The sequence below is a fragment of the Exophiala oligosperma genome (assembly GCF_000835515.1).
Source record: "Exophiala oligosperma strain CBS 72588 unplaced genomic scaffold supercont1.14, whole genome shotgun sequence".
Taxonomy (NCBI): domain Eukaryota; kingdom Fungi; phylum Ascomycota; class Eurotiomycetes; order Chaetothyriales; family Herpotrichiellaceae; genus Exophiala; species Exophiala oligosperma.
Genome location: NW_015622831.1, coordinates 340513 through 354519, shown reverse-complemented (window position 1 = coordinate 354519; position 14007 = coordinate 340513).

Below are 14007 nucleotides of genomic sequence, written 5' to 3'. Positions count from 1 at the left end.
ACGTTTCTTATAATCCCTAGTTTTTCCTGAGTAATCTCACTAATAAGTGAACCTCTTCTATCTATACTTATTCTTATAATCTCATTCTCTTTCTAAGATATAGCTACTAACCTTACAATATTACTTAATAATATCTCTTCTAACTTCTCTATAGCCGAATTCGCTACTAAGAATACCTTCTTCTTTATTACTATTATATCTTTATTAGTCTTAGAATTAAATCTAGTCATTTAGGATTACCATTATCTCATACCTAAGCGCTCTTATCTTAATACTAATTCCATTAATAATAACTCTTAGTACTTAACTATATTTATTAGTAAGGTATTTATAACTCTCCTTATACTTTAATTTAATATTAGTCTTAAGTTATTTATTACTAACTTTTTTTTAGAACTTAGACATATAAATTCTTCTTCACTAATTCCCTAGTGTAACGTAATAGTTTTATACCTTATATTATATCTTTTTAGGATCCCTTAGAACTACGGATTTCTAGAGATATATAATTTAGTCTCTATTTATAAATCTTTAGGTTTCTCACCCCTTAAAATATCTGATTTCTCTTTATATAGTATTATTAGTCTCATAGAAGGATACACTAAACGTACTTTATTATTTACTCTCTCTAATCCTTTTATCTCCTTAACCTTAGTCTTCGCACTCACTATTTACTCTATATATAGTAACCTAGCTTTCTCTCTCCTTAGGCTAATTCTTTATTATCACTTTAATACTAATATCTCCTTCTTTACACTCCTTTAAAACTAAATTCTCTCTTCTCTAAACATAACACACTTAGAAGTCTCTTTAGTCACTAAATCCTCGAATTTTATTATTCTTATTACTAACTTTAGCTTTAATTTCTCCTTTAGTATTAACGCGCTCGCTAGCGATCTCTACACTAGCGCGAACGACCTTTCTCGCTTTCTATATTTAATCCTTAGCCTTTTTATAACTATTCTCCTCATAGTAGGGCTTATTTATACTTAGCTATAACCTTATTCTTTTATTTTCTTTATTTCGTTTACTATTAGCACACCATAAGAAATTTATTATGTCCCTTTTTTTACTTTACTCTCTTTCCCTAGCACTACTAAAGATAACTTAACCATAATTAATATTTACGCTAAGGATAACTTTATCTAAGTTTATAACTTACGAATCACTCTTATTTCATAATATAAGTTAGGGCTTATGTTTCTCACAGTGAGGAACACTCTATTTACCTTAAGAGCTCTTAGCGAAGTCATTATTACGCGGGTAGTTATTACTACTAAGGTAGTTATAAGGGAATAAGCTAAAAATGCTTACACTAGGGCGTACTTCTCTAGCGTAAATAGCTTTAAAGCGAACTTAACTCTATCTCTAGATTCTAGTCTAGGCCTAATTATGAAAGGATTTTATCGAAATAGTAGTGATATACTTACGATAATAAATGGGATTTTTATGTAAAGCGTTATTAGTATTAGCGTAACGCTTCCTAATGAGTTTAGGATCTACTCTATAGATATTATATATTCTAAGGTTCTATTCTCAGAAAAAGATCTAGAGAAAGAGATAGTTCTAAAGGATTGGCGATTAGGTATAGAGCTCTTATCTTTAGAAAGCGCTAACAGGATAATGAAAAAGCGAGAAGGGAAGGTAGTTTTTAGAGATATAGACGTAAGTTAGTTAAGAGTGAATGGCTCTTTACTCTATAGAGAAAGAAGTATTAATTACGTAATTATTATTAAAGCTATAGATAAAAACGTGAAGAGTATATAGTGACTAGTGTTAAGACTAAAGTTAATAAAGAAAGGTAATAATGTCTAAAGGGAATAGTTTAATTAGCTACCTAAGCGTTTTATAGTTAGAGTTAGCACATTAGTAATAGACATACTAAATTAAACGTTACGAATAGCGCTAGAAAAGGGAGAATATATAGTAGTATATATTATGTATAGTATAGTGATCCTAGATTATATCTCTTAAGTAAACCTTTAGTAACATTTCTATAAAGATCGTATTATATTATGAGTGCTTTACGCATAGAAACTCTTTATATAATTAATGTTTAATAAAGGTGTAGATTTAGAAGAGATAAGACACTAAAGCTTACTAGCTATAATAATTATATTTTAGTGATAAAGTTTCCTATAATTACATATTTAAATTATTATTAATAATATAGTATCTCTAAACTTATATAAGTATATTAAGAAGAGATTATATTAATAGTATCTTTAAATAAATAAAGTCTCTATTATTTATTTTTAGTAAAGAAGAAAAATTCTTACCTAAGGCTTAGGCTTATATATTACTTCTCTTATTTATATGCCTTTTAGCTACTATTAATTTAATAATTTTAGTCACTATTTTATTAGTTAATGTATATATAAGAAAGGTTATCTAATTTAAAGAGAACTAACTAATATAGCTTAATACTTAGAGGCTTAATAATACTATAACTTCTTTATATTTAATTATAATTTTCTATCTTCTAGCTTTAGCCCTTATATAACTCTTTATTACTATAATGTTTAATATTTAGAGCACTTAAATAAAGGTACTTTAGTTATTTATAATAATATTAATAGAGAGCTTAATAATTTATACTTTAAGCTAGAATCCTATCTTTATCCTTACTAGTCTTACTTTATAAGGTTTAAGTAATAAAGACATAATATTATTAGTTTATATTATATCTAACTAACTTATACTATTAAGGAAATATCTTAGTAATTACTATATAGTGTTAGCTTTTTAAGTAATTAAAAGTATTATAGAACCTTTTATTAGTAGTAAATTAACTTTAATCTTTATATTTTACTAGCTAACTCTATTTAATATATCTCTATATAAACTATTTCTTACTTTTATATCTTAAGTAGTTTCTTTTTATAGTTCTTTAATATAATACTTATAACTTAGAGTTAATTAAGAAAGTATAATACTATTTCTATTTAGTGTAAGTAACCTTATTCTTAGTATTATCTAAAGTAATATAAACTTTATATAAATTAGTAAGTTTATATTTTTAATAATTATTATTAAGTCCTCTAAAATAATTTTATTTATTATCTAGGAATATAATATCACTAAATTTTCTATCTTTTAGGTTACTCTATTTAGAAAGATCTCTTAAATTATAGCATATTTTTATTTTAATTTATAAGGTATAATTATAAGGTTATTTTTTAATAAATATATTAAAATACTAATAAAAGCTATAGTTTTCTTATTTACTATATTTCTTACCTTTTTACTTTGTCTCTATATAGTGATAAACCCTAAGATAATTTACTCTCTATATTTTACTCTTTTCTTATTCATTATTACTAGGGAAAGTCTTATTATAAGTTATAATTAGTTATTAACTATATAAAGAGATTCTTAAGGTAAGCTAAATTCTTACTATTCTAGGCTTAAGCTTTCTTTTACTCCTTAAAATAAATATAGTACTCCTAATATAAATTTTAGTTCTCACTATTAAAGACCTTAAAACTAAATAACTTTTAAGTATTATTAGCTTCTAAATAATTACTAACTATAGTAGCTTAAGTTTAGAACTTACTATATACTAGTTCTTTTAAAATTTCGAAATATATTTAGGTATTATAATTAGGGAAAATATATTATGAAGCACTATAGTGTACTTTCTCACTAAATATAGTGTCTTTATATTAATTATATAAGACCTTAAAAGCTATATTTAGAAGTTATATCTTTTAGATAAAATAGACTTAGTTTTATAGGCTATTTTATAAGCTTATCTTAATAGATTTCATAGGGTATTCTATATATTTCTTAGTCTTAATATACTTAGATTTATTCTAACTATATATTTATAGTTCTATACACTTACTTTAAAGCCCTATTTAGAAAATTTTCTATGAAACTAAATAATATTATAGTTTAGTAATTAATAAAATAATTATATAAATAATAAATTAATAAAGATCTTAACTCTTATAAAGAAAAAGACTACTATAAAATATATAAGAGTTAAAATAAACTTAAATAAAGCCTTTATTATTATTAAGAAGATTAAGAGAGCTAAACTATAGATAAAGTAATATTAAGAGTAAAAAAATTAAATAAATAAAGTTAAGTAGGTAGAACTCTTATTTAAGGCATTATAAAAGACTTAATTCGCGAATCTATATATAGAATAGCATATTAATAACGTTATTAATGTTATATAATAGGCATAAATTAATAGCATTATAATTAAGAAGAGTATTATATTATAAGGTTATTACATTATATAGTGAGGTAACTTAAGGCTCTATAAGGTATTAGTCTTATAAGTAGAGTAGTAGTCTAAATATAGTAGTGAGAAGTAGAGATTCTAAGCTATTTTATCTATTTAGTATTTATAGACACTTTTCGCGATATTTTTTCATGGCTATATTAATATCTCACTAGGCTAAGCCTACCTATAAGTATTTAATTACACACTTAATTAATTGCAGAAGTTATATACATTAATTATAGAGTGATTAGGTAGATATATTAATTATTTACTTTTTCTAAGTAGTCTATATTATTCTTAATTATGTCACTTTTTATTGAGTTATAATATAATAAGGGTTATAGTATATACTATATATACTTCCTTATAGCTTCTAACTACTAAGAGAACTTTGATAAGTGCTTATACGTAACTATTCTTCGTTATAATGCTTCTATATACTATTAGAGATTTATCCTGAAAATTTTTATTTATAAGGTATAAATAAACTACTTAAGGCTAGAAAATGAGACTAAAACTATTTATATCGTAGCGAATATTTCTCCCTTTTTAAGGATATTATTCTCATTAAGAAAGATTTCTTAGTCACTTCCTTATATCTATTTATATTTACTTAATAATATTTACTATAGATTCTAGCCTTTTCACTATTCTAACTCTTATTCCTACCTAAATAGTGAATATATCTTTTACCTTAATTAACTATGAAGCTATTAGCTAGTCATGATTATAAAGCTATCTCTAGGCCTAGTCTATACTTAAGCTACCTTAAATATTATTATAGATAGTATTTCTTAAATAATGGCCGTTATATATTTAAGGCCATAGGTTAGGGCCCTATATATTATCTTATAACTATGAACACCTTATAAAAAGGTCACTATCTCTCGCATTAAAGATCTCTTAATGGACATTAGAGTCTATAATAGTCTTTATAGCCCTAAGGAAGTGTGTGCCCATTATTAATCCTAATACCCCTAGCGAAATCGCTACTATAGCGCTTCTTCTATTCATTATGCCTTTAGTAGTAATAAGGGGTAAATTACTTAGGCTATAGGCTAGTAGCGTGTTAGTCACTTTGAGTATAAGTGTAAGTAAACTAGCGCCATGCTTATGTCCATAACTATTAGCATTAACGCCCTATAGTACTAGGGCATTTAGTTAACAAACTTACGTCACTTCTAATGCTGTGTAGACACTTCTTAGTTAGATCTAGACTTTAGTGGATAGAGAAGCTTCGTGAATAACTATAGTTTATTCATTAAATTCTGTTACACTCCTAAATGAGAGCTAAACCATCACTAGTTAATACTTTAAAATCGTTTAGCTTTATATATTGGCCTATTCGCTCATAATAATAAATTTAATCCCTATTAGTAAGATCTCTAGATTTACTAGGGTTATATTAGTTATTTAGAGTGATCTCTTTACCTGTTTTAATTTAGACTTAAGCCTTTATGGACTACTAGGAAAGCTAATAAAGTCTAGTCTAGCGCTCTACGTTATCACTACTACTAAGTTACTTAATGCGAATTTACTTATAGGCGCATTAGAAATTAGAGAAATCTAAGTCTAAAGAAGATTAATTTATAGTCTCTATAGAGATAAGACTTTACTAGTTATCTCTTAAGTCTTAGAATTGGTGGTAAGAAAGTACCTATAATCCGTAAAAAAGTATTATTTACACTGGCTAGTATTTAGATTAAGTATATAATAAATTATAGTTCTATATAGATATGGCATTAGTCTATCACTATAAAGATATATAGTCTCTATAGAAGGTAAAGAGAATAAAGTGTTCTCTTAAGTTTAATAAGTATAAGAGAGCCCTCTATTTTGTACTATATAGTGGACATAAAGCTATTTTCTTATTCTTATTCTCTCTATATGATTAGTTTTTAATTGTCTAGGTTAGTCTGCGTAGTGCGTAAATATTCCGACCATTCCTTAGTACACTTACAATAGTGAAAGAAGTTCTTATGTTAAACTAGGTGTAACCTCTAAGTAATTTATATACTAAGGATCTAATATAATGTATTATTAAGTCTGACCTTAATGACTATAAGGTAGTTCTTTATTTATTATATAGTAAAAAGGAGCGTAAATTCTCCGTCTAGTTAAGGTATTTCTTACTATAACATAAGATCTTAAAGGGTTAAATAATAGGCATAATAAGATACCTTAAATAAGCGCCTATAAAATAGGCCTAGAGAGCTAAAAATGAGTGTCTAGAGAGGCCTATAAAAGGAGTGATTTAAGCCTAGAAAAAGGTCTTAACTTATAAAGATAGGTAAGCGAAGTACTTTGTGAAGGAGATCCCTAGGCTATTTAATATCTTAAAATATAGTTATGCCTTTAATAAATATATTAGAGTTAACGTTATTTAGTACCTATTAATTATAGTTATATAGATATTAATTAAGAACCTAGATTTAATTAGGTAATATTCTAACTTAAGTACTAATTAGTCATGAATATAGATTTCGTATTATTACTACTTAAGTATATAGTATTATATAAATAGGTTTAGTTTTATAATGACCTTCACTTTAATCCTAATTTTATATTTAGCTCTCTAACTCACTTTAATTAACCTTTCTTTATAATAGCTTAAGAGATCTTTTACTATTCCTTTATCACTTCTCTTACCTTAAGTTTTATTTATATTATACTTATAGTTATAAAATAGTATTTAACCTTAATAGTAATAAGTTACTTAAACTTCTAAAGATAATTAATAATTATTTACACTATTTAATATAAAAGAGAATAATAACCTTATATAATTAGTAAGGAATAACTTATAAATAAGTGCCATTAAATTTAATCCCTTTAATCTTATTAAACTTATCTTAGTAGCGAACTTAATATAGAAATTCTATAAAGTCTATAAGAAATAACTTAAGAAATTATTATAAATACTTTACCTAAATATAATAAGTTTATTTTACTATTAAAAAAAAGAGTTACTCTTAGTGATTTACTTTAGTTATAATAATACTATATTAATCTTCTTTAAGGCTATATATTTAATCTTTCTAAATAAGTATAAGAAGTTAACTTTATAAGAATAAAATACTTTTAATATTAAAATAATATATTAATTTAAAATATAAGTATATTAATTAATTATAATTTTATTATAGTCTAATTATATTTAGACCTAATTTAAAATATTATTCTTAAAATTTTTAATTAAGAAAGTATATTATTAGCTAGTAAAGATTAATAAAGTTATAATTATAATAAAAGATTAATTTAATTAATAAAATAATAGCTTTACTTAGAAAGAGATTAATAATATTATTATAAATAATTTAAGTATATAGAAGAATAAGAAAGAAAGAAAATTATTTTTAAATCTTAAGATATACTTTTCTTTTAATAATTCGCGATATAATCTTAAATAGTTTAAGAGTAATATCTTATTAATTAGAGTATTTATAGATTTATTATTAGTGTAGAACTCTTATTACCTTATAAATCCTAATAATATTATAAACTTATATTTAGGTATTAGCGCACTAAAACTTTATATTAATAATTAATAAGATAGGCGCGATAAATCCGCCTAATATTCTATTCTCTTAATATTATATTACTATAAATAGTATCCCTATATAATAGCTCACTCTAATCTACTAAGTTTACTTATATAATTTAGACTAAGAATAGTCCTAAGAGAGAAATTCATAACTAATTATATTTATTATAATAAGATAGAATTCTTCTAAAGTTCTATATCTATTTAAGTATTAAGATATTAAGATTAATAATTTATAGGTTAAACTAGCGGATATCTTTATAGGTATAGTATTAATAATAATAGAAGCACTAGTAACTATTTATACATTATGAACTACTTAAGGTTTTAGCTTCTATATACTTAGATAAAGTTCTAATAATAATGAGATAATGTAGTTAGCGTTAACGCAGAAGAAAATTACGAAAATCTCTATATATATTAAAATACCTTAGAAACTCCCTATCTCGCTACTATGTTTAGAGTATTACTCTATCTATAAAGTAATATCTTATAAACACTTTAGTTTTATCTCTAGTGAAAGGTTTTAAACTAAACCCATTTAAATGCTAGGAGTTTAAGAATATTTTAGGACTTAATAAATTACTACTCATTATTATGATTACTTTATTTAGTGAGATCCTTATTATTAACTTCGTAAGGCTTTATTCCCTAGAGAATAAGTTACTTACTTTATAGTAACTTAAAGATACTTTATTTAAGGTAGGCTTTCTCTATCTTATTAATATAGAATTAGAGATAAATTAGGACGCTAGGAAATTATATTCTTATTTAATAACGTTTAAGTTAGTGCTTAATAAGGGGCACTATACTATATCTAAGCTTTTTAATCTTTCTATAGAAAGTAAGGAAAAGTGTAGCATAATTAATTCACTATCTTTTCTTAACTATACTGCGTTAGGCGTAGAAACCACTACTTTATAAACTAATCTTAAAGAAGTTTATTTAGATCTATTATCATAATTAACTATTAGTTAACTTTTCGCTAGTAATTTAACTTTAGAACTCCTATAATAAATTACTAAATAGATAATGATCTACTCTAGTAAAGACTTAAGAGACTAAGCTAAATAAGAGGTCTTTAACGCTTACTCTATTAATAATGGTATAACTAACACTAAAGATATCCTAGTATCCTAATACTAAGACTAAAGACCTTACTAATCACTTAATTTATTAGATATTAGGCTTAGTAGCCACGTTTCTTAAGGCTATAGCTAAGTGTCTTAAGCTTTTAAAGGATACCTTTACTCCGTTTTATGACTATATAGATAGGCTTAAATTTATTAAATACTTTTCTTTATGATTATCCTAAGAAGTTAGTCCTTATAAGGACTCTATTAATCTTTTTATCTTTCTTTCTTAAGACTTTATTAGTAGTCTTTAAGTACTTAATAGAGCTAATTAATGGATTAATACTTTCTCTATACCTAAAAGTCTCGTTATAAATATAGCCTAAGGCTTTAAGGCTATAATAGGGAGTTAGTGTTATATCACTACTCACTAAGTGATTATAAGTCTTACTTATCTTAAGACTTAAAGTTAATCACAGTACTAATAAGAGTTACTCTTAAGGCTTTAAGGGAGATAATGCGCTATAGTATCTCTTATTTCCTTACTATACGCTATAACCTAATATTAAATTAATTAAGAGAAACCGCTACGAAAATAAGTGTATATATCCTAGTCTTTAGTGCGATAGTTCTAAATATTAATCACGTTATAAGCGAATTTCTCTGCCCCTTATTTTTATATGTATATTAACCTTTTCTTTTTATAATATTAAACTCATTACTATTTATGTACTAATAGTGACATATAAAGTTTAGGGAAGCCTCGCTGCGAAATCGCATTATTAGCTACCTAGATATAAGATAGAAATAGTATTTAGATCTCTATAGAAGGTATTTTAAGGGGTTCTTCTAATCATGTGATAAAAACATAAGAAAAGTAAGAAAAAATGCACATTAACTTTGAACCTTTAGAAGAGACTGTGTTAATATATATAAGTCTTTTAGGGACATATTTACGCTCTTATATAGATTAATTCACTTTATAATTATATATTTACGCGATAAGTGTTATAACTATTTTTATCTATACGCTCACATTATAATATTTATTTATAGCTAAAGTTTTTATATGTGTTCTAGTTTAAGGTAAAGTCACTATAGCTTATTTTATGCTATATATAACTGTCTTACCTAGAACACTATAAAGTAAAGTATTACTATTTACTATTAATAAAGGCCGCCTTAGAAGCTTCTTTACGCGATATAATTTAATAGTGTAAATATTTAATGTGCGAAGGGTTCCTTACTTTATGTGAGAGAATAATAATAGATAATATAGATGTAATAAAAGAGACTTAATTAGTATAGAAAGGTAAATTTTCTATAAATTAAGGGAGGTAAAGTGAGATATTAAGATAGTTCTATTAGGAATAGACTTAATAATAAGGCTAGAGTCACTTATTAATATAATAGAAAAAGTTATAAGTATCTTAATAGCGATTACTATGGCATTAATATGCTATAAAATATAGCATTAGTATTTACTCTTTAATAGTATAATTCTCTATTAAAGATGTAAAGATTATATTATTAGAGGTTTCTTAGTCTAAAAGTGATATAGTATTTTAAGACGTTTACTTTCTCCTATGAAATTAGGTTAAGGAAGAAGAGACCATGGAATTCTATTCTCGCTAGCTCCTTTATACATACTTTAACCTAAGAGTAATGATATTAGGATTTAGTTCATTAATTAAGCTACGATTCTAAGTCATTTTATCGCTAATAACCTAACTTCTCTATAGGTTTATAGTCTCTCTTCTTAGCTTAGTCTTATTATAAAGGACTCTACCCTATAAAGAGCTAGCTACTTTATCTATATACGCTTTAAAATCTTTAGTAATACTAGAATTTTAGTATATATACTAATTATTTATGATTTCTCTTTAGAAAATCTCTCTAATAGGAAGTTTATTAGGTCTACTCCCTTTAGGAAATTAAAAATAGTTTGTCACTAAAATAGCTTAATTTTCTCCTAGGTAAATACTATTTTTACTATAATAATTAACTAAAGATTATATACTTAATAAGCCTCTAGCTTAGATTATAATATCTCTATATTTAATTAGCTTTTTATTCTTCTAAAAACTAATAGTCTATAGAGTTATAATGCTTTTAAGTTACCCTATAGTTAAGTTTTATATAGATAATAACCGCTAGCTTATTAAGTTATAGCATATATTAAAACCGCTAATTCTACTAATTAATGAGATCTTTACCTTTTATATTAAGATATATTCTAAACTCGTTCACATTATTTACGCTATAGATCTTAGGATCTATATAGATACCTTACTTATAATCTCACTTTTTATTTATTTAGTTAAGATAGCACTTAAATAGGAAGAGAAGAATAATGTTAAAGGTAGACACTACCATAATTAACATAAAAGTAGTCTAAAGTAAAGAATAATTAGTCGCGTATTTAATGTAGAGAAAAACTAATGCGATAAAAGAAATATTATTCTATTATATATTTAGGTTTCTCCTTAGCCTTATAAAGTTATAGGTCTACGATATTTTTAGTGTAGTAAGTAATAAAGAATATAGTATTAGTTATAAACTACTTAGTGAAGCCACTAATATTACTAGAAATTAGGCTTAGCGTTAAGAAAAAGCCATTAATTAAGGCTATTAACATTATAAGGCCTATAAAGTGTTTACCCTTATTACTATAAGGTAACTTTATAATAATAATAGCACTAAATAAGGCTATAAGACTACTATAGATAATAATGATAATTCTTAATCTGCGAAACTTTTTAGTAAGGAAGGAAAATACTATAATACTAATGAACTAAAATCTATATACTAATATATTTAATAGTAAGGTTATAAGGGTACTAAATTCAAAACTTAAGAGAATTATAAATATAAACTATAAATAGTTATTAGTGTAATACTTATAAATTACGTAAATACTAATCTAAAGAATTAGTGAGAATAAAGACTTACGTTAGTAACGATACTATTTATTAGGGTAAATATACCTTTAAGTAAGAAAAGAAATTAAGTCTTAGGATCTCTAAGAGTCTTAATAAATTAAGTATAGACTCACTTATTAATTTTTATAGTCTTTATCTTAGACTAGGCTTAGTTATGAGTAACTTATTAATCTAGCTTATTTAGAAACTTAGCTTTTAGTGACTTATCTAAAAGCCTTTAAGAAAGCACTATACCTTAAATAATGGTTAAGGCACTAAGAATAATAAAGAGATACTAAGAGATAAATTATTAGTTTTCCGCATTCTAAGGAGCTTAAAGAAGAAGGTTAGTAAATTAGGAAAATTACGCACTCTCTAGGTTACTAGCTTATCTTTATAATAAATATATATATATCTAAAGGTGATAAGAGTACTAATATAGGCACTTATAAAGTTTTTAGTATATTAAAAGCTATGATATAGAGTATACTTAGATAGCTTATACTAAATACTTATAATAAAAGTGAAGCCAGGGCTAACTACGCTCTTAAAAACACTTAAAAGTGTATAGATAACCATAATCCTAGTAAAGCTAAATATTACTATATAGTATAGAAGAATAATGCCCTAGATAAACCTATAATTAATATATTAAATCTTATGTCTCTAGATATTATACTATTTAAGGTGCTTATATTGCGATGGTAAGAGATTTCCTAAGTGAATAGTGAACGAGAATAAAGGAAACTAAGTAACTAGTAATAAGATAACTAAAGTAAAATACGCCGCTAACCTAAGAATAATCTTATCTAATAAGATACTATTATGAAGGACTTAAATATTAGTTTAGCTTCTTTAATAGTAACTTAGAGAGAATAACTTATAAGATTAAAAAGAAATCCTATAATACTAGCGTTTCTAAGAGACACTTTATTTATAAACTATAGTATATAGCTAGTCACTAGGAGTGATATTAAGCTTTAAAATAGGTTAGTCTCTATCTTATATAGATTAAAGGGAGTAAGCTTTATATATAATATATTAATTCTCTAGAGTACACTAAGCTCCCTAGCTATATTAACGTTTATCACTAGTAAGGCTTTTCTCTTAATAGTAATCTCGCTAATATAAAGACTCTATACTCTCTTAATGTTAAGATTATTTTTAATGATAAATAAATTTAGGACTTATAAGGTTATAGCGATAGACTAAGAACTTTAATAAGATAGCTATTTAGGGTGTGCAGAATAGAAGGCTTAATATTAAAAGGCTATAATATTTATAGAGAAGAAGTGTTAAGATAATAAAGATTCTAACTTCTTTATATCTTTCTTTAGGTAAAGATATTATCTATTTCTTTTATACTATAAATACCTATATAGGAGTAAATAATATATAGTATATATAAGCTTAAACGCCTTACTAAACTGGACAGATAAAATCGCTACTCCTAATAATACTTATTAAACTAAGAAATACCTTAAAGCTTAATTATTCGCTAAATAGTTTATATTTAGCTTTGGTCTATTAGAAGGGACTAAGAGCTAAATCCTAACTAGTTATATAAGATAGACTAAACCTATTATCTTTTAAGGTTATTAAGTAGATTATGGGGTTAAAGAGCTAATAGCTATATTAGAATTCACTAAAGATTTAAGAATAATATACTAAATAATCTTTTACTCTAATAATTACTTTAATAATTACTCTAAGATTATATTCTAGATTCACTAAAGTGTTAGGGTATCTTAATAATAATCTCTTACTAAAGTCTCTATAAAATAGCTATAGCATAATTACAAAGTACTATATAGGTTCTCCTTTATATAAACTAAGATATATATATTAGTAATCACTATAAGCGCTAATAAGAATTTTTATATCACTACGCAGGCGATTAACGCTTATAACCCTAAACTTCGCGAACTTAATCTTAAGGTAGGCCTTTAGTGTATTTTAGGTCTTTTTATAACGATTCGCTTTACTTACTATAGCTTATATAAATTCATAATAATCCTAAGACTTACTATAAGGAATATAAGGATCATAAGAATATTACCTAGTTTCTTAAGGCTAAGGAAGTCACTATAAAAAGGTACATATTTAGTCTAGAGACTTCTTTCGTTATAGAGTATAGTAAAGATAGGTAAGTTATTATTTACTATGTGAAGTATAATACTTTACTAGTTATTAGTTATAGCTATAAACATAATCTTATATATATCTTCTTTA